At 36.8% G+C, this 21,982-nt stretch overlaps 1 non-coding gene across 1 annotated transcript; it reads right to left on the bottom strand.

Annotated features, from left to right (window-relative positions):
- Positions 1-840: 840 nt before the first annotated feature.
- Positions 841-912, bottom strand: Trnae-cuc (transfer RNA glutamic acid (anticodon CUC)). Its single transcript has one exon. It is a non-coding gene; the product is annotated as a tRNA-Glu (tRNA).
- Positions 913-21,982: the final 21,070 nt, after the last annotated feature.

Below are 21,982 nucleotides of genomic sequence, written 5' to 3'. Positions count from 1 at the left end.
TGCTACGTCATGTGGCAGATAATTAAACACGTATCATTGATATTTTGATAAAACAAAATCAATATCTATACATAATACATCATTGAGGTACTTTTGATATCACCTATAGCCTTATTGGTGAGTAATTTGACATTCGTTTCTACCATAAAACTCGCGACAACACCAAAACAGCTCTGAATGCATAAACTACCGTACATTTTAGTAACATTTTTAACGTATTAAAGTAACGGTCGTCATAAAATTTTAAATCTCGTAATTTAAATATCGAGTCTGAAAGAGGTTTATTATTGGAATCGAGAATATGTCCCTTAATCTAAAATGCAAGGTACATGTTGAGTTTTAAATAGATCCGATGTGTTCAAGCAGTTCATCGACTATATAGATGCAGCTAGTGTTTCCGGTGTCCGTCTGTGGTAGGTTCTAAAATTATGCACTCCGGAGGTAAAACCCGACCCCCCCCCCCGGAACATAGAATTCTTTTCAGATGTCTACTAAAACAAAATTATTTAGTATTTAAATGTTTTGAGAGTGTGCGTACCTATATTGCCAAATGTTGGGGTTTGCAAACATCATATCATAGTTTTTAGTCCAGAATACTTCGTAAAAGGGCCCCTAAAAACCGCGTAACATACAGTGTGGTCCGAGTACGTATTCTCGTCCTGAAATTTAACGTCAATATAATTATTTGACGCTTTTATTTACTGTTTTGCCATTGTAACACCCGTAAGTTCATGCTTTATAACAAGAAGGGATTATGAATCAATTAGTATGAAGCCGTGTTGTCTTCAAATAGAGTATTAGTTTTTGCTGTACAGTGCAAATACGTTACAACAAAATATCTTCCCAAGCGGGGAATCGAACCCCGGCCGCCGCGGTGAGAGCGCGGAATCCTAACCACTAGACCACTTGGGAACTTGTACAGATAATTGGCTTAACGTGTATAAAAAGCTATACTGGTCTTATCTACCCCAGGTAGGATAACTCCATTACCCGATTATTATTGGTCCCAGGCGAAAGTAAATGTTCTTAAGTGTTAGTAAATTTATCGCATTCGATGGATACTTCTCATTCACGACTGTGAAGTGCTTAATTGCAATTAATTCGATATTTAAAAAAAATGAAAATCATGGTTTAAAACGAGAGTAGGTAAATCGATTGCAAAAAAATATATAATCTATGTCTTATATATAAATACGAGACTGGGTGAATTTATTGCAATTAAATGCATGTCTTAAACGAGACTGGGTTTAATCTATTAACACATGTCAAAATGGAAAGTAACATCATAATAGCGGTGTGATTACATTATGTACATATAAAATAACAACCTACATTAACATAGCCCTTGATGAACAATCACGGAAATCTACATCAAATAAGTAATCAGTTTGTTTGAAAGGGACTGAACACCAGATTTGTAACCAAAAAATAAAAATTCTTCTAACGAATCTCAGGACAATTATTTAATAAAATGTTTTACTCTTTGATATCATAATTGTAAAAAATAAATACAAAAATGTAAAATAAAAATCGAGTCGGGTTCGAACCGGTGTCGCCAAAATTGCATTGTTGTATCCACTGTGCTACGAAGGCTTACCTGTTTGTTTGTTTGTTTATTTGAGTTTATCAAGGTCTGCCCGCGCCCATTGGCTGCATTATGGCTTGACCTCGCCGTGACGCCATCACGACTTAAATTGTGTTTAAATGCCATAAGTGACATGAGATAGAAGTGAAAGCAATTCGCAGTCAAATCCAGGCATTGGAAGACTTGAAGAAACAGAGTGAGATACAAGAAATCCGGGTGCGATACCCTAGCTCTTTGCGAAGAGACCTCTTGGTTCTTTAACGTGCTCGGTATAAAGCACCGATACACGGGATACAACTTTCCTGGGTTGAACCAGTACTGAGTACACCACTTTCCCAAGCACTACCCTTTAAATGCCAAGCGCCAGGCAAGGGAGCTACTTGTACCAGCTTTTAACGTGTTTCGGTATGACGCGGTCTGGGATCGAACCCACGACCTCCCGCTCCGTAATCGGACGCTTAACCACAAGGCCACGGAGACGGTGAAGGGTTACCCTTAATGGTTGGAATATTTAAGCTATATACCTAACTTGGTAATAACACGTGATAACATCGACTAGCCAATCGCGCATAAGGAATGAATTCTACAAGGTAGACATACCTAGTAATATTTTAATGGAAAAATACGAAAAGACTGTAGTCACACAAGCATGTTTTATTGCATATTGAACATTCAAGGAACTTGAACACCAATATGGTCAGGAGAGCTATAAAATTATATAAAGCTTAAAGTATAGTATGACAGCCGAGGCAAGCCGTAAAATGCGACAGATTCTTGCATTACCCAGTATGGGGCCTGGAAATTCGCCATTAAATACAGAACATTCTCACTAATGTATTGATTATGACATTGAAGCCTAGAATAAAATTACAAGTTATAGACACATGGAGGGGCGCCGACTAATGATAACCTCCATTGACCATTCTCGTTCATCAGAGTGATGATGCTATGTGTACAAGATTTATCCTATTAAATCACACCTCTGATAAATGAGGATGCCATTGACCCGATTGAAGAAATACATTACGCTACCGGACAAAATTTTGTAAAAAATGCTTTCGATACAAAATCCTCGAACTTTCGCCCACTACGTCCCTGGCTAACATGGCTGTCTATATTGTGTTGCTAAATGTGTTTATCATTTAACACAGTTAATAACTTTAAAGCTGCACTCTCACAGATTTACTGTTTTCACAACTTTTTTCTACCTTTTTTGTCCGACAATAAAAAAAGATTGAGCCATTTTTGGCGTAAATGTCTGACCACCATTGATATAAAACTGCTATATTTACGTTAGGAAAATAAACACACGTCCGGACCGGATTAAAACTAAAGAACAAGTGAGAAAAGCGCCAAAATAAAGAAGGGCTGACAATTGAACATTCGTCAATGAGAAAGAGTTCCATCCCTTAATAATTATTAAATTTGTTAAAAATATTGTTGTTTTTTTAACATAAATATAAACTAGAAGCTCCGCAATGCGACGAAACCAGGTTTTTTTTATGGGCAATCAGAAATTATAGCCAATTAATTTGTTGTATGAGCAAGTTCAATCTGCAGCTTCATATAAGCTATATTCACACTAAGATTCATCACTATCCATCAATTCTAACTAAGTTGTTGGGCAGAAAAACATTTTTCTATTTTTAGGAACCGTGACCTTGGCCCCACCTCCCAAGCTAGCTCTTCACATCAGCTACATTCGCTCTAAGTTTCATCAATATCTATCAATGCTAACTAAAGTTATTGGGCAGAAACCATTTTTCTATTTTTAGTAACAGTGACCTTGACCCCACCCCCCTCAAAAGAAATTCCAAGCTTGCTCTTCACATAAGCTATTAGTACCTACACACAAAATTTCGTCAATATCTATCAATCCTAACTAAAGTTATTGGCCAGAAACCATTTTTCTATTTTTAGTAACAGTGACCTTGACCTTAGCTCCACCCCCCTCAAAAGCAATCCCAAGCTAGCTCTGTACATAAGCTACCTACACACCAAGTTTTATCAATATCTATCAATGCTAACTAAAGTTATTGGGCGGACACCATTTTTAAATTTTTAGTAACAGTGACCTTGACCTTAGCCCCACCTCCTCAAAAGCAATCCCAAGCTAGCTCTTTATATAAGCTACCCACACACCAAGTTTAATCAATATCTATCAATGCTATCAAAAGTTATTTGGCAAAAAACATTTTTCTATTTCAAGTAACAGTGACATTGACCGTAGCCCCTCCCCACTCAAAAGCAATCCCAAGCTAGCTCTTCACATGCTACCTACACACCAAGTTTCATCAATATCTGTCAATCCTAACTAAAGTAATTGGGCGGAAACCATTTTTCTATTTTTAGCAAGGCCTAAAAAAAATACATTTGGTTCGGGTTACCCGACCCTACCTGCGGAATAGGCGCCGACCCTACCGTTTTTATAGTCAATTTGAAAAAAAAATGACAAAGTAAAACAAAAACAATAATAATTGCTTTTCACTTTGTAGTTGAAAACCTTAAATGCTTATACAGAAGATAACTTTAACACCATTATCCAATGATGAAAATTACATTCTTATATAAAGCCTAAAAAAAAAGTAAAAAAAAAATAAAAAAGCCTACCTACCCTACCTATTTTTGAAAAGGTTGACCCTAACCAAACAATTTTTGTAGGCCTAATAGTGACCTTGACCTTAGCCCCTCCCCACTCAAAAGCAATTCCAAGCTAGCTCTTCACATAAGCTACCTACACACTAAGTTTCATCAATATCTATCAATGCTAACTTATGTTATTGGGCAGAAACCATTTTTCTATTTTTAGTAAAAGGCGACCTTGACCTTAGCCCCACCCCCCTCAAAAGCAACCCAAGCTAGCTCTGTACATAAGCTACCTACACACCAAGTTTCATCAATATCGGTCAATGCTAACTAAAGTTATTGGGCAGAAACCATTTTTTATTTTAAGTAACAGTGACCTTGACCATTTTTCTATTTTTAGTAATAGTGACCTTGACCTTAGCCCCTCCCCACTCAAAAACAATCCCAAGATAGCTCTTCACATAAGCTACCTACACACCAACTTTCGTCATTATCTATCAATCCAAACTAAAGTTATTGGGCAGAAACCATTTTTCTATTTTTAGTAACAGGCGACCTTGACCTTAGCCCCACCCCCCTCAAAAGCAATCCCAAGCTAGCACGTCACATAAGCTACCTACACACCAAGTTTCATCAATATCTGTAAACGCTAACTAAAGTAATTGGGCAGAAACCATTTTTCTATTTTTAGTAACAGGCGACCTTGACCTTAGCCCCACCCCCCTCAAAAGCAATCCCAAGCTAGCTCTTTACATAAGCTACATACACACCAAGTTTCATCAATATCTGTCAATGCTAACTAAAGTTATTGGGCAGAAACCATTTTTCTATTTTAAGTAACAGTGACCTTGACCATTTTTCTATTTTTAGTAATAGTGACCTTGACCTTAGCCCCTCCCACTCAAAAGCAATCCCAAGCTAGCTCTTCACATAAACAACTTACACACCAACTTTCGTCAGTATCTATCAATCCTAACTAAAGCTATTGGGCAGAAACCATTTTTCTATTTTTAGTAACAGGCGACCTTGACCTTAGCCCCACCCCCCTCAAAAGCAATCCCAAGCTAGCTCTTCACATAAGCTACATACACACCAAGTTTCATCAATATATGTCAATGCTAACTAAAGTTATTGGGCAGAAACCATTTTTCTATTTTAAGTAACAGTGACCTTGACCATTTTTCTATTTTTAGTAATAGTGACCTTGACCTTAGCCCCTCCCACTCAAAAGCAATCCCAAGCTAGCTCTTCACATTAACAACTTAAACACCAACTTTCGTCAGTATCTATCAATCCTAACTAAAGCTATTGGGCAGAAACCATTTTTTCTATTTTTAGTAACAGGCGACCTTGACCTTAGCCCCACCCCCCTCAAAAGCAATCCCAAGCTAGCTCTTCACATAAGCTACCTACACACCAAGTTTCATCAATATCTGTCAATGCTAACTAAAGTTATTGGGCAGAAACCATTTTTCTATTTTAAGTAACAGTGACCTTGACCATTTTTCTATTTTTAGTAATAGTGACCTTGACCTTAGCCCCTCCCACTCAAAAGCAATCCCAAGCTAGCTCTTCACATAAACAACTTAAACACCAACTTTCGTCAGTATCTATCAATCCTAACTAAAGCTATTGGGCAGAAACCATTTTTTCTATTTTTAGTAACAGGCGACCTTGACCTTAGCCCCACCCCCTCAAAAGCAATCCCAAGCTAGCTCTTCACATAAGCTACCTACACACCAACTTTCATCAATATCTGTCAATGCTAACTAAAGTTATTGGGCAGAAACCATTTTTCTATTTTAAGTAACAGTGACCTTGACCATTTTTCTATTTTTAGTAATAGTGACCTTGACCTTAGCCCCACCACCCTCAAAAGCAATCACAATCTAGCTCTTCCCATAAGCTACCTGCACACCAAGTTTCATCAAAATCTATCAATGCCAACTAAAGTTATTGAACAGAAACCAATGTTTGACGCCCGACCGCCCGACCGCCTGCCCGCCCGCCCGAAAACGACAACCTCATTGTAATAACCCGGTTTTCGTTGAAAACCTGGTTAAAAACTGCGATCTGATAGTTGGTCAGCGGTCTTATATCACTGGTGTCCATGCATTTTCGTAAAACATGGCTCGTTTCAAGACAAATAAATAAAATAAAAAATGTCAAAATGTTGAAACTGTGAGAGTGCAGCTTTAATATGCTATCGCGTTTGGTTCGAAATAACGATTAATCGCATTCATCGTGCTTTAATGCTGTTTGGGTGCAAGAGGGTACATGAGCAAATCACACGAAATGATGCGATAAATCCTTTTACCAATATGCATCCAGACGAATACAACTAAATGAATGGAATTAAAAGTGAACCAGTAATTATTCGGATGTTCTTGCGAATGTAACAATTTATGGGAGCGGAAACAAATGCTGGTACCCTTCTTATCCACGGCAAATAACTCTGGCGACATTTACAATGGCATAGAATCACTCCTGTTTACAACTTAATTATTAATTCCCAGAAAAGATATCAGTTTTAACACTATTGCTTTACTTTTTAAAAACACTTTGTCTGTGGAATTAACTCCAGAAAACCAGATCAAGGCCATTCCAAAATTCAAAACGTTGCCGCCTTGAAACTTTCCATTTCGGCCTTTATTATCGTCTAGTTCTCGAAATAATATAAAAATAATTTATTTGAAACCCTTGTTGTCAAGTTGCTTTTACTTCAGTTAACTTAAATAACAATGACATCCTAAGAACCTACAGTATCGTTGAGTGCAATCAATATACTGTAGGTTTATATAGCATTAATTCTACGGTATGTACAGGTGGACGAGTGGTTAACGACTTAGCCTGTTAATCCGTCGACCCTGGTTCGATTCTCCAACCCGGCTAGATAGCGTTGTTGTTGTTTTTTTTGTTTTATTTTAGATCAATAAATGCTATCTTTTTAATTCAATTGATCTGCCAAACATAATTGACAGTGAAGTATCTATCATTTGTTTCCGGTACGGATTAATAATATCTGTCATGTGTTCCCGTTCCGGATAGAAAATCCGACCCGAGGGCACCTGCGTTGCCAGGTAACGAGGCTTGCCGAGTTACCGACTACGCAGCCTGCTCGAGGGTCGGATTTTTCTATCCGGAACGGGATGTTTACTGACGTCATGACGCGCAGTAATTTTTATTCACTGCAGACGTCAATAAGTTCCTTCGAAATTACGTCTTTATTGGGTTATTTTGTTCTGTTTTTTAAAATTCATTTTTGTAAAGCTAGTGTTAATGGAACTCATCTATTTAAATCTTATAATTATGATTACATAAAGTGTAATATAAAAGAAATTGAAAGTATTACTTCACAGCGCGTGATCATCTGGCATGGGGGGATGCCAGATGGAGTTTTCCAGCACGGCTGAATTCACCGGAAATGCCTATCCGGTGTGTTAGAAAGTAAAATCCGACCCGAGGGCACGCGCGTAAGCCGGTAACGCAGCGTGTCCGAGTGTCGGATTTTTCGATCCGGACCGGAAAAACATGATTGATATTTTTTTCTTGCATAACTAAAATTATGAATATGTGGAAAAAATAACGAAGAAAACGCACATTTGTACATTTCACCAAAAAGCGCGTGCGACGTTGTGTACTGACGTCATAAAGCGCAGTAATTTTAAATCTCTTGACGTCAAATAGTTCCCCTAAAATTGCGCATTTACGATTATTCATTTTCAATTTTAATTTAAAGTATTGCATACTTAAAGTTTTAATTGCGCTTTATCAAAATTGCATAATATACTTTTCATAAACCAATACAAATAACAATGAAAGAAATAAGAAGTGGCGCGTAGTTGCGCGTGACTCATCTTACATGGGGGTGTAAGACGAGTTTTTCCAGCACTGGTCACATGACCGGAATAACAATATCTCTCATGTGTTTCCGTTCCGGATTAATAATATCTGTCATGTGTTCCCGTTCCGGATAGAAAAATCCGACCAGAGGGCACCTGCGTTGCCAGGTAACGAGGCTTGCCGAGTAACTGGCTACGCAGCATGCCCGAGGGTCGGATTATTCTATCCGGAACGGACACACATGATAGATATTTTTTCTAGCATACCTTTAATTACATTTTTTGTGAAGAAAATACATAAGAAAGCGCGTTTTTATACATATCACCAAAAAGTGCGTGCGATGATGTTTACTGACGTCATGACGCGCAGTAATTTGTATTCACTGCAAACGTCAATAAGTTCCTTCGACATTACGTCTTTTAAGGGTTATTTTTTTTTTTTTTTTTTTAAAGTTTATTTTTGTGAAGTTAATGTTAATGGAACTCATCTTTTAAATTTTATAATTATGATTACATAACGTGTATTATAAAAGAAATTGAAATTATTACGTCACAGCGCGTGACTCATCTGGCATGGGGGGGATGCCAGATGGACTTTTCCAGCACGGCTGAATTCACCGGAAATGCCTATACGGTGTGCTAGAAACACACGTCCGGTATGCAAGAAAAATGTTAATTCCATGTTATTATGGGATTAAAATAATGCATTCAAAAACTGACTTCAAATGCATTCCCAATGTACGTCTTAATATACTGTAGACTTAATACACAGCATATTTCATCAATATCTTATAAATCTATTAAGCGGAAACCATTTCTCTTCTTTGTTTGTAACATCAACATTGACTTCCCAAATGCAATTATAATGTGCGTGTTCAAATTTATAACATTCCTATTTACCATTTCATTCCTCACTCAAATTCTTGAACTGAAACCACTTTCTGTCAAAGCCACAGCGACCTTTACATTAACTTCACCAACCCCAAAACGCAATCTCAACTACATCTTCATATAAGCTAACAATTTACCAAGTTGCATCACTTTCCATCAATTCTATCAAATGTTTTGAACGAACATCACCTGTTTGACGACCACAAGCCCGCCCGCCCAACAAAAGCGTACCCTTTTTCGAAAGCGTGGGTTAAACATGCATGAAGTAAAAATAGCTTCCATGAGCTGGTGATTGGCTGATTTCCGGGTTCGAAAGAAGCCTCACCACCTCTGTCTCCAGCCCGAACTTCGACTGTGAATGGCGAACCATGAACAACGATTGTAGCATTCGTCATTATGATAAACCCGTCTATTCTCGGGGTGGTTACCAGTAGTCTGGTTCCCTGCTTACTGATATTCCATACAGTACGATAACGATAGTGTTAGGGGAAGGAACTCCAGACTAGGTTACCAGGAGTATGAGAAATGGACGATCCAAAGAGCGGAAGCCGCTTTGGATATTAAGCTGCTTGGTTGGCGAGACTTAGGGTGGCGCCCCATGAACAGCGACTCTGGAAATATGATTTAAAAGTTTAAAGCGGATATAGTTTATAGTTGGGTGTTCCCATAAAACTTATCAACACCTTTGCCATATTTCTGGATTTTGTACTGTTGATGCCAAACCATGAGCATCGCGTATTTCAATCATTAATATATTTAGCGAAAGTGGCTACCAGAAGTCAAATAACTTGTTCGAAAATTTCAGAGGTTGAAAACGTTTATTTCTTGTCTTGTCGGAACTTGGACCATAATCTGAGATGCTGGAAATATGTTTGGTTGTCTGGTTAGCGTACAGGTTATCACTTACGTTTATCATCTTGGCGACCGGGTTTGAACCCTGGCTGTGAGTTTGGTGTGTGATCACCGAGCAGGAAAAGTGGGCTTCCTACGGATACTCTGGTCCCCCCCCCCCCGCCCCCACACACACACAAGTTAAGACCACACTCTGGCGTAACGTCTCATGTCAACGAAGATGTTAATTACAGCGGAACCGGCTACCATATTCTGGCGTAACGTCTCATGTCAACGAAGATGTTAATTACAGCGGAACCGGCTACCAAGAGAGAGAATTTCGAAAGGTTCACAGGACAAGACCAAAAGCAATGAATTTTATATTATATATAAATTGTTTCACCTTACCCTAATTACAACGGACCTATAAACAAATTATCTTCGATCGAAGAATTGGCGGGATTTCTCGGAATTCGCCGAGCGCGCTAAGGAGTGTGGGTAAATTATTACTGCTTATCGTTTATACGGTAAAATATAATTTCATAAATAATGTTTCCTTAATTAATAAATACAATGTACTTGTGTAAACACGTATTTAAAGTTTTCGCGGCTGTTCCTTGTATGTTTTATATTACTTAATCATGCAAATTTATGTTTATGCATTTTGTATTTTGTTTGTAAAACTGATGCTCATATGGGCCTAGTTTTTTAATAAAACTGAAACTGAACTGTTTTACCGATAGCGGGCAGTTTCCCGAAATCCATGGTTAATATGTCCGTGCCCTAACCCTGTAGATGCTATATATAGAAACGCTCGATCTTGAACGATTAAAACGAATCTAACATTAAACTAAACAGTTACTCGTGAATAAATTGTTTTAATTTGTTCGTGTTTTTGATAAAATCTTCATTTAATGGCCTTTGACTAAAAGGTGATGAAAAAATGTGTTTGTAACATTGCGGATGCCACGGTTACATAAGGGGCATGCATAAATTCGCTTGCAAAACTGTAGTAACCCCCAGAAAATAAAGAATGATTTAAAACAGTATTGCATTCGTCCCTCGAGTTTTATTGAATGTGATTATAAGTTACTTTTACCACGTGCAATTAAACATTGGTAAATATAACTAAAATATGCCTTAACGTCCACCGGGACTTTTTAAAAGGCAAATCTCTCCGTAGGCAGTCCTTGCAAAAACACGGTTTACGCATCACCTTTTTTATAAGAGCATCATATATGGACCAAATAATTGTGTGTTTAAGCTTATTTATACTCGCACTCGGGCAAGGCCCATTTTTTGGAGCATAGTGCATGGACAGAATGTAACGCTGGTTATAGCTACTCTGGTTCTTCAGCGTGCCTTAGGAAATAGCACTGTCACACGGGACCTTCATTAAACGTCCTCTCCGGGAAACGATTATTTTATTTTTTTTAGTTGTGCGGCGGGGAATCGAGCCTGCGATACCTATATACACTATATACCAATACGTATGCCCTGTAATGTATAAACCGTAAACAGTTGTCAGGGGCGGATTCATGATTTGAGGGGGGGGGGGGAGTGACTTAGGGCTGCTGCAAGCTTTTGACCTTCGCCGCTCATTGTGAATATCCATTTATTTGGTCCTGGCAGGGGGGGGGGGGGTAACAATTAAGACTCCGAAATGGTTGTGGTTGTAAACCATGGAACTTGTAATAATGACAATTTATTTACGCTGTACATAACGTTTTTTCGTCCTCCTTGAAAATAGCTTTGAAAGCAATGTGCGTGAAGTTAAGCACCGCAGCACCGCAACACCGCGGTTATATCACCACAGTCACGGTGCTAGCACCGAATCACCGGAATTTTACCAAAGCATATTTATAAGTGTTATTTCAGTATTGAATAGAAGTTGCTCTTGGTCATGGCATAGGTCAGTGAACTGCGATTTTGGGCAATCTGCGGAATTTCTGTCGCATAATGTGACAATAAGCCCCGTGTTATTCAACTATTTATAGCTGAGATACCTTAAAATGAGAAAGGGGGCCACTCTCACCTATACCGCAGTGTAGCCTTGGCATGAACCAATAGAGGACCAGTGACCTATGCCATGACATAGGTTCATGCCAGGGCTACACTCTGGTATAGATGAAAATGGTCTCCATTCTCATTTTTAAGGTATCACCGCTACAAATAATTGAAAAATTGATGGAAAATTCCTAGGGTGTTAGCCTATAAGTATCAACAACTCAGAGCTTGCCCAAAATCGCAGACCAATGATCTATGCCATGACCTAGGTTCATGCCAAGGCTACACTATGGTATAGTTGAGAGTGGCCCCCTTTCTCATTGTAAGGTATCACAATTAGGCGACCGAAATTCCGCAGACTGCCCAAAATCGCAGTTCACTGACCTATGCCATGACCAAGAGCAACTCCTATGCTATACTGAAATAACACTTATAAATATGCTTTGGTAAAAATCCGGTGATTCGGTGCTAGCACCGTGGCTGCGGTGATATCACCGCGGTGCTGCGGTACTAACTTCGCGCACATTTGAAAGCATGTAGTTTTTACCGCTTTTCGGTGGAATAGTATGTTTTGTCAGTGAAATACATAAATCACTGAAGACCTTCTCACATACACTTCTACTTAATAAGCTTTTGAATTTCACGATATTATATAACTTGATTGTTAATAATATATTGCAAAATCATGAATTTTGTTATTTCGTGTTTTTATGTTTTTAATGATGAGCTATATATGCTTAGGTTTAATCAAACTTCTGTTCTGTTCTGTTCCGTCTTTTGACAAAATTTAAAACTTTGAAGTTCATGCTGAAATGAAAATCTGTCCTTTTGGCCAAAAAAAACTTACTTTCTTCACACACTACCAAAACAAGATCAATCAATAAAAATAAATGGCAACAAGATTCACCGATAACTGGTATTTTAGTATAATTGTATAAGATAATACCCACCTGTACTTGATTTTTTTTCTTATATAATATCACTTTTAACGGATTTATCGTTAAGGATTGTTATATGTTTATTTTCACCCTTGTGGGTTTAGAAGGATCAGCCAATGGGAGAGGCGCAACAACAAGGAAGCAAAATATCTCATGGAAAAATCAAACTATATTCATAAGTATTCGTGTGATGTTTGCTAATTGCCTAGAGGCGTCATCATTAGTTCACTTACATAAGCAAGTATTTACTGCTGCAGGCATTCTTACTTCGTTTGTTATGTCTGATAAAAGAAATGCACAACTCCCCAGAAGCGACCATTTTTGCAAATTTCGGAACTCCTCGGCCATTTTCGACGCAAATAACCTCCGATGAATATGGACGGTTTACATACTCAGAAATCGGCACTGTTTAAGTCCGCTGCAATTAGATCGCGTGGTAATTTTATTACAACTCTTGGGAAATGTTGCAATAATACAGTTCACTGGCAATGAATTCAAATTTATTAGATCAATAAATACAAGCTAAAACACTACATTTAATTATTGAAAAAAAAAAAAATACTAAATACTTCTACTGATGTACCGGCATACATCCGAGGTTGTTTTCGATAAAAAATGGCCGAGGAGCTCCGACTATTTTTGCACTAGTTCAAGGCACGACAAACATGCTTGTAATATCTTGATCCTTGCAAACCCTTTTAAAGCTGCATTCTCACAGATTGAACGTTTTGACAACTTTTTTTTTTTTGTCTTGGAACGAGCCAACTTTTGAGAAAATGCATGGAGCCAAGTTATATAAGATTGCTGATAAAAATTAGATCGCAGTTTTCATAACCATTAGTAATGGTTTAAGCCATAACAAATAATTTTTGAACGGAAATATGAAAGTCTGTGATCTAATCATTTGTAAGCAATCTTTTATCATTCGTTTGCAGATTTTTACGAAAAAATTGCTCTTTCCAAGACAAAAAATAAAAAAAGTTGTAAAAACGGTTTATCTGTGAGAGTGCAGCTTTTATTCATAACACACTACTTAAGGGTATCTACACGGCCTCTAAACGCCAACTCCACCACTTTACGGTGGTGCAGAGAAATATAATTTTATGCCGACATAAAATGTTTTATGGATCTGCGGGTTGAACTGAATCACCCCTTGCTAAATGTGCGGGTTTAACCGGTTACATCTAAAGCGTGGCTTATCAGCGTTCCACGCCGTGACCAGTGGTCACGTGGTGTGTGCTTGGCTTATCAGCGTTCCAAGCCGTGACCAGTGGTCACGTGGTTGGTGTCAGCCTATCGCTAGCCTCCCGCGTCAGCCATTCTAGAAAAATCTTCTGAGATACGTGCTTGCATATTTTGAGCAAAATATTTTGAATATTTTTCCTCCACCTCCCAATCCACCTCCATGCATATTCAAATAATCTATGTATATATTATTTTTATGCATTTCTTTATGTTGTATATTTGTGGTGCTATCAACTCATTTCTAAATTGTTTGTGTATTGTTTTATACGTCATTTCTTTAAACATATACATGTTTAGGCATTTGTTCTAGTGTATTTTGGTTTTATTGTTACACGGTTATTCATTATTTGGACGCCCAATGGCTAGTCGTGAATAATATGTTACGAGGATGTTAAACTCGTATTTATTATTTTGTTTTGACAGTGAATAAATGCCCTTTTCACTGACTGTGGTTTATTATTTACGTCTCCCACTTAGTTGAACTTGTCATTCCTTATTCAGTAGCAATACATAAAAATAGCTGTCGACACTCCCGTTGTGGAGCTGTTATTCGACAGCACCACCGCTAGGACAACAGCGCCACCACTTTTATAAATATGTGCATTTTTCCTTTTTAAGAAGTGCTTATTTGCTTTGTTGTGTTCCGGCATAGGTACTATACATAACAGTTATGTCTGGATGCGTGAGAATGTTCTTATGGGATGTGTAAAAACCGAAATGTACTTGCTATGCAATCAGATCTCAAAATATGCACAAGTCCGATTCGGGAGAAAAGCTCCTGGCACCACAGTTTGCATAATATTGAAACAAAATAGTAACCAGCCTACAGTAGAAGTGTTCTTACACGGTACCACATTCTCCGATTTTCGAAATATGTCCGTTAAATGAAATTATCAAATAAAATATAAACCATACTCACATTTGTTCATGTAAACATAGGGTTAGCTCCACCACGGAAGTGTCGACAGCTCTTTTTCGTTGCACCACCGTAAAGTGGTGGAGCTGGCGTTTAGAGGCCATGATCTAGGCATCCAAAATTCACGTAATCGTTTACCTGGTTGCATGCCTGCTCTCTTTTGAAAACAATCTTTTCAAATACTTTCTCAAACGAAAGCATAGTTCAACTATCAGACAGGTAGCATTATTCACCCTGGGTTACTGGCACCAAGTTTTCAAAATCAAATTATTATTATTTCTTTAAATTAAGAAAACACTTAAAATTCCCAACAGTTACAATGCCAGAAATGTGAAAAAAAATTCCCAGTGGTCTGGGGTTTTCGTCTTTGCATTGCCAACCAGCCTAATTGTATTTATAGCTATAGCATTGTCAAGCTTTACCAATCTGACAGTGTCCTTTTCTCAGTCTATGCAATTACTGAACACTCTTTATAAAGCTTGGCTATTTTGGACCATTTTGCCTCATCAGCCAGATCGTATCTTTCTCATGGCTTTTGAATTGTCAATATTTGACAGAGGCGGAATTGTACGTGTTTCTTTAACATGAGTATTTCTTATCAAATATACCCAGTGAGCGTATACCACGTGATTTATTGCGTAATAAATGCTCCATCTAAAGGCGGCATTTTGTTCGAATGAAGACTTAAACATAGTTAATTTTACTTTTAATTGAACATTTTAAATGAAACCCTGCCAAGTCTACGCGGCTTTCAGAGCCCCGCCTGCGGTCATTTACAAAAGTTTGATAGAGAGTTTAATTTCTTAAAACACATCGAAAAACCTTTTTACCAAACTACCACCTGACAAAGCACTGCCGAACACTATTTTGGAGACAGGTTTGTCGCAGTGTTTGAGAAAACTAAGCACCATATCAAACACCGGTAATAAAATGACTGTGCGCTTTAAGCGTCATAGGAAGCTCACTGCATTTAGCTGGTCAAGAGAAATGAGAGTTATCTTTGTTTGAAGTCTTCATTCGAGGCAAAATATTGCTCTGACGTACCATTTATGACGTCATTTATCACGTGGTATACACACATTGATACCAACACACTTGGAAGGAATTATTTCGTTTCCCGTGTCTCGCTGTCGATAGGATAGGTACAATCATTTTAATAAAAAGAATCGGAAATAAACTTATTTTGTCAGAGTGTATCCAATTTAAAATGTAAAAGTATCATTAAGCATAGACACAATCATCATGTATTTAAATTTTACCCATTCAGAATCAAGCATTTCAACCAGGATATCATTTTTTCAATGAAGTACTCTATTTTATTACCTAACTTGCAAACATAAATCAGCACACACACCCTTATATCTGATGTGTCCTAGCGATTGGTCGATAAAACAAAATCCCGAGGTTTTTCTGCTAAAAAAGGAACAATCTTTCGTCCTATCAAATTGAATTGTTACAACTCCACGTTGCTTTTAAAAACGATTGATTGGTGATTTAAGGGTATAAAAGGAGGAGTTCTTTTGTTTCAAACCATTCGATTCTTCTTGGTGGAAAAGTGTATTACTGTTTCCACAGTTTCGATACTGTAAATCTATATTTCTGACGGAATGACGGACAAAAGTGTGAATATGTTTCGAGGGTTGATCCTTATTTTACTTTGCACGCAAGTCGGAGCTCAGTTTTTCAACGTAAGTTTAGACAAAAGTGTAGATGTCAAAACTCTTATATTATCGATGCTAAAATGTTTTCAAAGTCTTGGATGTTTTATTTTAACTTGAAGCAGAACATATAAATAAAAAAAATAATTGAGGACCGAAAATTGTCATTTAAAAATACGAAGAGTATTACTATTTTTATTCGCTTATAAGGTATAAAATTGTATACATTATAATAAATACATGTAGTATGAATTTGACTAAACAAATAGTTTCATTTAAATAGAAAACAAGGAATATTTCATTGGCACAAAACGTCACTAAAACTACGTTCTTAGCGTTATAGCATCACTTTATGACATTAATTTAATTGATTTGATCGTTGGTTGCAGACTAAAATACATTTAAAGATGCACACTTACTCCCAAATAAGATTAACCACAATTAATACAATTGCTTAAATAAACCAAAAAGGAAGTCGAAAACAATGAAGGATACCGAGTTTAGTTTGAAAGAAATGTGCATAAAACACTGTATTTTTAGCTTAAGAGATGATAGTAATTTGCAGTTAATATATTAGCACTCATCAATCATTTCAATTTTTCGCGTTTTAAGCTATTTAATACATTGTCACAATTTTGTTATCAGTAATTAATATTTTCCATAAATGCATTATTTAGGATGAAGTTAAAGGTTTATCACTCAAAATTTACGTTTGTTATACATGTGTATGTATTAATTTTGAATAAGAGTATCACATTAACTTACTTTGATTTGTATTCTGCTCTAACTCTTCCAGTGGTGTTTTGATCAATCCGCGTTGGACCCGACTGAGAACCGTTATGTTTTTGTAAGAGTGGTGTCCGAAGAATGCCGAACGCCATTAGTAGGAGCCAAATTCGAACAGAGATGTTTCGGACCTCAATCGGTAAGAAAGATAACCGTAACGGAGCTATTGATCGGATAAACTGACGTTATATATCAATAAGAATACATGGAATGAGAAAATTGGATTTTCTATTGCTGTTCCTTTAAGGCTGTAGGCCTACATAATTTAGTACCGCAAATCGAAATCAAGAATCTTCAGATCTACTCTTTGATATGACATGTTAAAAGAATTATTGCGCCAGGGTTACAGAATGGGACGTGTGTTGTTATGCGGTTTAAAATAGTGCGAATTAAAAGACCACTTGAATTCAAAACGTTCATAAGATTGCAACGATAATGTGATTTAAAAGCAAGCCGGATAATATTATATAGATATTGGTGAGGAATCGAATGGATTAGATGACTGTAGATGATTTAGAAGAAATTGTAATGTGTTGACTAAAAGTGTTGCCTTATTTTATCTACTACAAATAGTCATAACGTCCTCAAATAATATTGGGTTTCGTTTTATTAGCTTTACACTTTTAATAAAGTTGCGAAATGAAAGCTATGTTCATATACCCTCGTACTTGTAGGTTTATCAGTTATTGTTATGAAACTATTTAATTCTATTAAGAAAACTCATCTATTTACATGAATAACTCTTAGTCATTTCGAGCTCTTATCGGTTACAGTTTTTTGGGGGGAAATGGATTCGATTATTATTGTCTGTGAACATAATTGTAAAATCAAAATTCAGGCTTGTTGCGCCTAAAGCCTTTCAACGATTTCATTGGTGGTGGTGGTGGTGGTTGTGTAATGGTGATGGTGATAGTTGTTTGAGATTGGGATCCTGATGACGTTGGCTGTTCCTTCTTCATGTTTTGTTGTTGTAGTTGCAGTTGCTGTGGTGTAGGGAGTTGGTTTTGTCGTGTTGTTGTTTTGTGCTATTTGATCGTATACTAAACTCAAACTTTATAAGAAAAAATCAATTTCAAAGGCGGAGCTCCTGTCCATGGAGATATCTCCAGGAATATACAAAATCTTGCTGCCTCCCCGATTTGTCCGCTTGATTGCTTACATGGATGACTTTCGACCAAAGTCCATTAGTGTTGGACCCGCCGAACTGAACGAGTTTGCAGAAATGTCATGTTTAGGTAAGGGTTAAATCTTTTTTTACTAGAGGGAGTACGAAATGACGTCTTTATGTGTACGTTCAAATCAAAAGTCAACGTCAGCGTGGACAGTGCTAGTACACAAGTTCAATGACGTCATTTGTGAAATGGCGTTGCTTTCGAATTTAAATTTGGCGCGTTTACCTGAAAAACAACAAATAACTGTCTTTAATATCCTTTTAAGGCATATAATAAAAATAAATACATTTGTTTCAGTGTAAGATCGTAAAATATTTCACCGACTGAGAACCAAAAGCAATATCAACTGTGGCGTAGCAAACAATTATTTGCTCTTTTTTTCATGCTTTCCGTTGACAATGATATTTATATGAATAACTATTGAAACAAGCCCAGTAGTCAAAAGTTTAAACATTAATCCCATTTAATAGCACAGGGTAGACGCCAAAGACATAGAACACAAAAACAAACAAAAAACACAAACAAGAAACATTGAACAATAGTATAAAACTCCACAAACAACACAGTGCATATATACTACATAAAAAACTAGGTGTGTTTATCAAGGATTGTAAGGTATCGCCTTGGAACGGTCAGTAAAATGTAAATTTACTGAGGGTTTCAACCAGTTTGCGTGCACAACCTCACTCTTAACCAGAATAAAGTTAAATCGTAAAAGGTAATTGCTATCAAAGTATGCATTTACTTGAGGAAACTTAATAATTAATCAAATACTATTAATTTATTAAACTAATAGGTGAACCCTAAGTACTTCAATGATTAGGGATCCCTACTCTATCTTCAGACGAAGGAATACAATTCAGAGTAGCTATTGCAAAAACTTTTTAAAGATACGATGCACCACACACAGTCTGTCTTAGTAGATAAAGGTTTAAAACTGTGTGATCATAGAGTTTCATAATAAGAATCATCATTGTACTTAAACTGGGAACAAACAAAGAAAACATAAAAAAACACGACATGTATTTGCTAATAAGTATCTTCCATGGCCGAGAGTGTAAGATAGGTTCATTCCGACCCGAGCGTATGGTGTTTTGTGGAAACGAGGTTTACCGAGTTTCCGCAAAACACCCTGCGCGAGGGTTGGGATGAACCTATCTTGCACGAGCGGCTATGGTAGATGCTTTATCTCCCACCTCAGTTAAACAAAATTAAGTAAAAATGTATTTTTAGCTGGAACTCTTTTGTGCTTAGTGAAAATAAATGATTACGGATATGCGATAATTCGTGGTTGTCATGGATATTCGCGCAGTGATTCAGAGTATGTAAATGGTCTGATTGGTCTTTAAATAGTTCTAAGAAGATTGAAGCATTTTTTCTTGAAAGGTGCGTGAAAACTGTTTTCTGGAGACATTTGAAGCGATAAATAATTAACTAGCGTTTTAAATATTGCCACAAGACAAGGTGTCCATGATGCGCTACAGACGACAGTCTTCAACAAGGGAGGTAATTACAATATTGTGACCATTAAAAGAAGTTCCATACGGGCATTTTATCTTCGCCCGTGGGAAAGATAAGAACTTCTAGCATGGTTAAATTAATGGATCTACTTATCTGAGGTGGGAGAAAAACTTTTCTTCCATAGCTGAAACATTCCTAGCAAGCCGAAAACGCTTTTAAAGATAACACGATTCTGCAAAATCTTCATAAAATCAAAGCACTGAAAGTTTAGTTGTGTAAGGACGCTATATATTGAATTTTATCTGTGAAATAACAACAGTTAAATTTGATATTTTCACTGCAAATAGCAAACTTCAAGAGCTGCATTGAAACACAAAATTACACATTTAAACTAGTAATCCATGTCAAAAATATTAATTTGATATAATAAAAGATAAATAAAAAGATTGCATATGTTTAAATAAAGATTTTTTTTTTATAAACATTACTTACCATTTTTAGGGAAATAGTTCTCCTTTTTTAAACGTTTTCTAGAACTTCATTGACACTGGGTGCTCGGACATTTTCTGTCATACAAAACATTACAGACGAAAATAAATAATCAAATATAAGTTCGACATTATACCATATATTTAATTATATATTTCAAACTGACTGACTTTGTTATACGAACTCAATGGTGACCAGTGTGATTTGGTCAATGTATTCATGCTCTGCTCAATTTAAAAACACACGTGAACATTATACGTCATCGGCGATGACAAAAGCACGTGAGGGGCTCCCACGGGTAGCAAAGTCTTATTCCAATAAGGGGTAATTAGACGAATTGATTACACACAAATTAATCTCAGAAAAATAAGCATTTCCGTGTAAGATCGTATTTTATATCACTCGTGCTCATAGAAAAACAATATTTTCTCTCCTGGCTTCAGCGCTATTAGAAATATGTATGTAACTTACGATTTTACACGGAATATCAACAATTATCTTCTATATCGCTCTCATCCCTTTACACTCGTATCATAACTTTATTTTCCAGAAAGAAGATGCTCTTCGGTGCCAATATCGTTGTCAGCGACGTCAATATGTGAAAATGGGCCGCTGCCGAATTTTATGGCGTCTTCTGTCGCCGTTGATGTCGAATCAGTGGCTGACGGCGTGTTCGAGATGCACGTCTGTTCACTTCCGGCGGACGTTGTGACGTTCGCGGGGGATAAGATTTCCACCTTAACCGTTACTGGAAGTAGCGACATCACTTACGATTGCTCTGGTAGGAAATGTGATGATTATTTAATGATTAAATATTGTTATTTTAATTAAATAATAATTTATTCTATGAATGTTTATACAATGGAACAATCAAAACAACATAAACAGGTTTTACATAAAATTTGAGACAAATAATTAATTACTAAACAGGAAAGGGATTGGGCCGCGAGTTATACTCACATGTGTTTCGGCCCTCTCCCAAAACATCAAATCATGATCACTAAGCAAAGGTGTTTTAAAAGCTGCACTCTCACAGATATACCGCTTTTACAACTTTTTTTTGTGTTGGAAAGAGCAAATTTTTGCGTAAATATCGGCAAATCAATGATAAAACATTGCTGACAAAAGATCAGATCGCAGATTTTCATATTTCCGTTCGAAAATTAATGTTTTATGGCTTAAGCTAACGGTTTAAGAAAAAGGCATAAAACATCATTTTTTTAACTTAAATATAAAAATTTGTATTCTAATTTTTTGTCAGTAGTCTTATGCATTTTCGCAAAATTTGGCTCGTTTCAAGACAAAAAATAAAAAAAAGTTGTGAGAGTACAGCTTTAAAGTAAGATGGTAAATGTTTCAATCGAAGTACTTTGTTTATCCGTTAAAAAGTGTAAGGATTAAGAAAATGTTAGTGAAAGATCTAAGAAAATGAAATAATGAGAGAAGAGAGTATATGTATCTTCTTATGGTGCCATTTGAAGCGAGAAATAATGAATAAGAACTTTAAATATTGCCACGAGACAAGGTTTCTATAATGCTTCACACGACGATCTTTAACAAGGGGTGTAATTGTGT

Source organism: Mya arenaria, chromosome 8, assembly GCF_026914265.1.
Source record: "Mya arenaria isolate MELC-2E11 chromosome 8, ASM2691426v1".
NCBI lineage: Eukaryota > Metazoa > Mollusca > Bivalvia > Myida > Myidae > Mya > Mya arenaria.
This window is presented reverse-complemented; position numbering and strand designations above follow the sequence as displayed.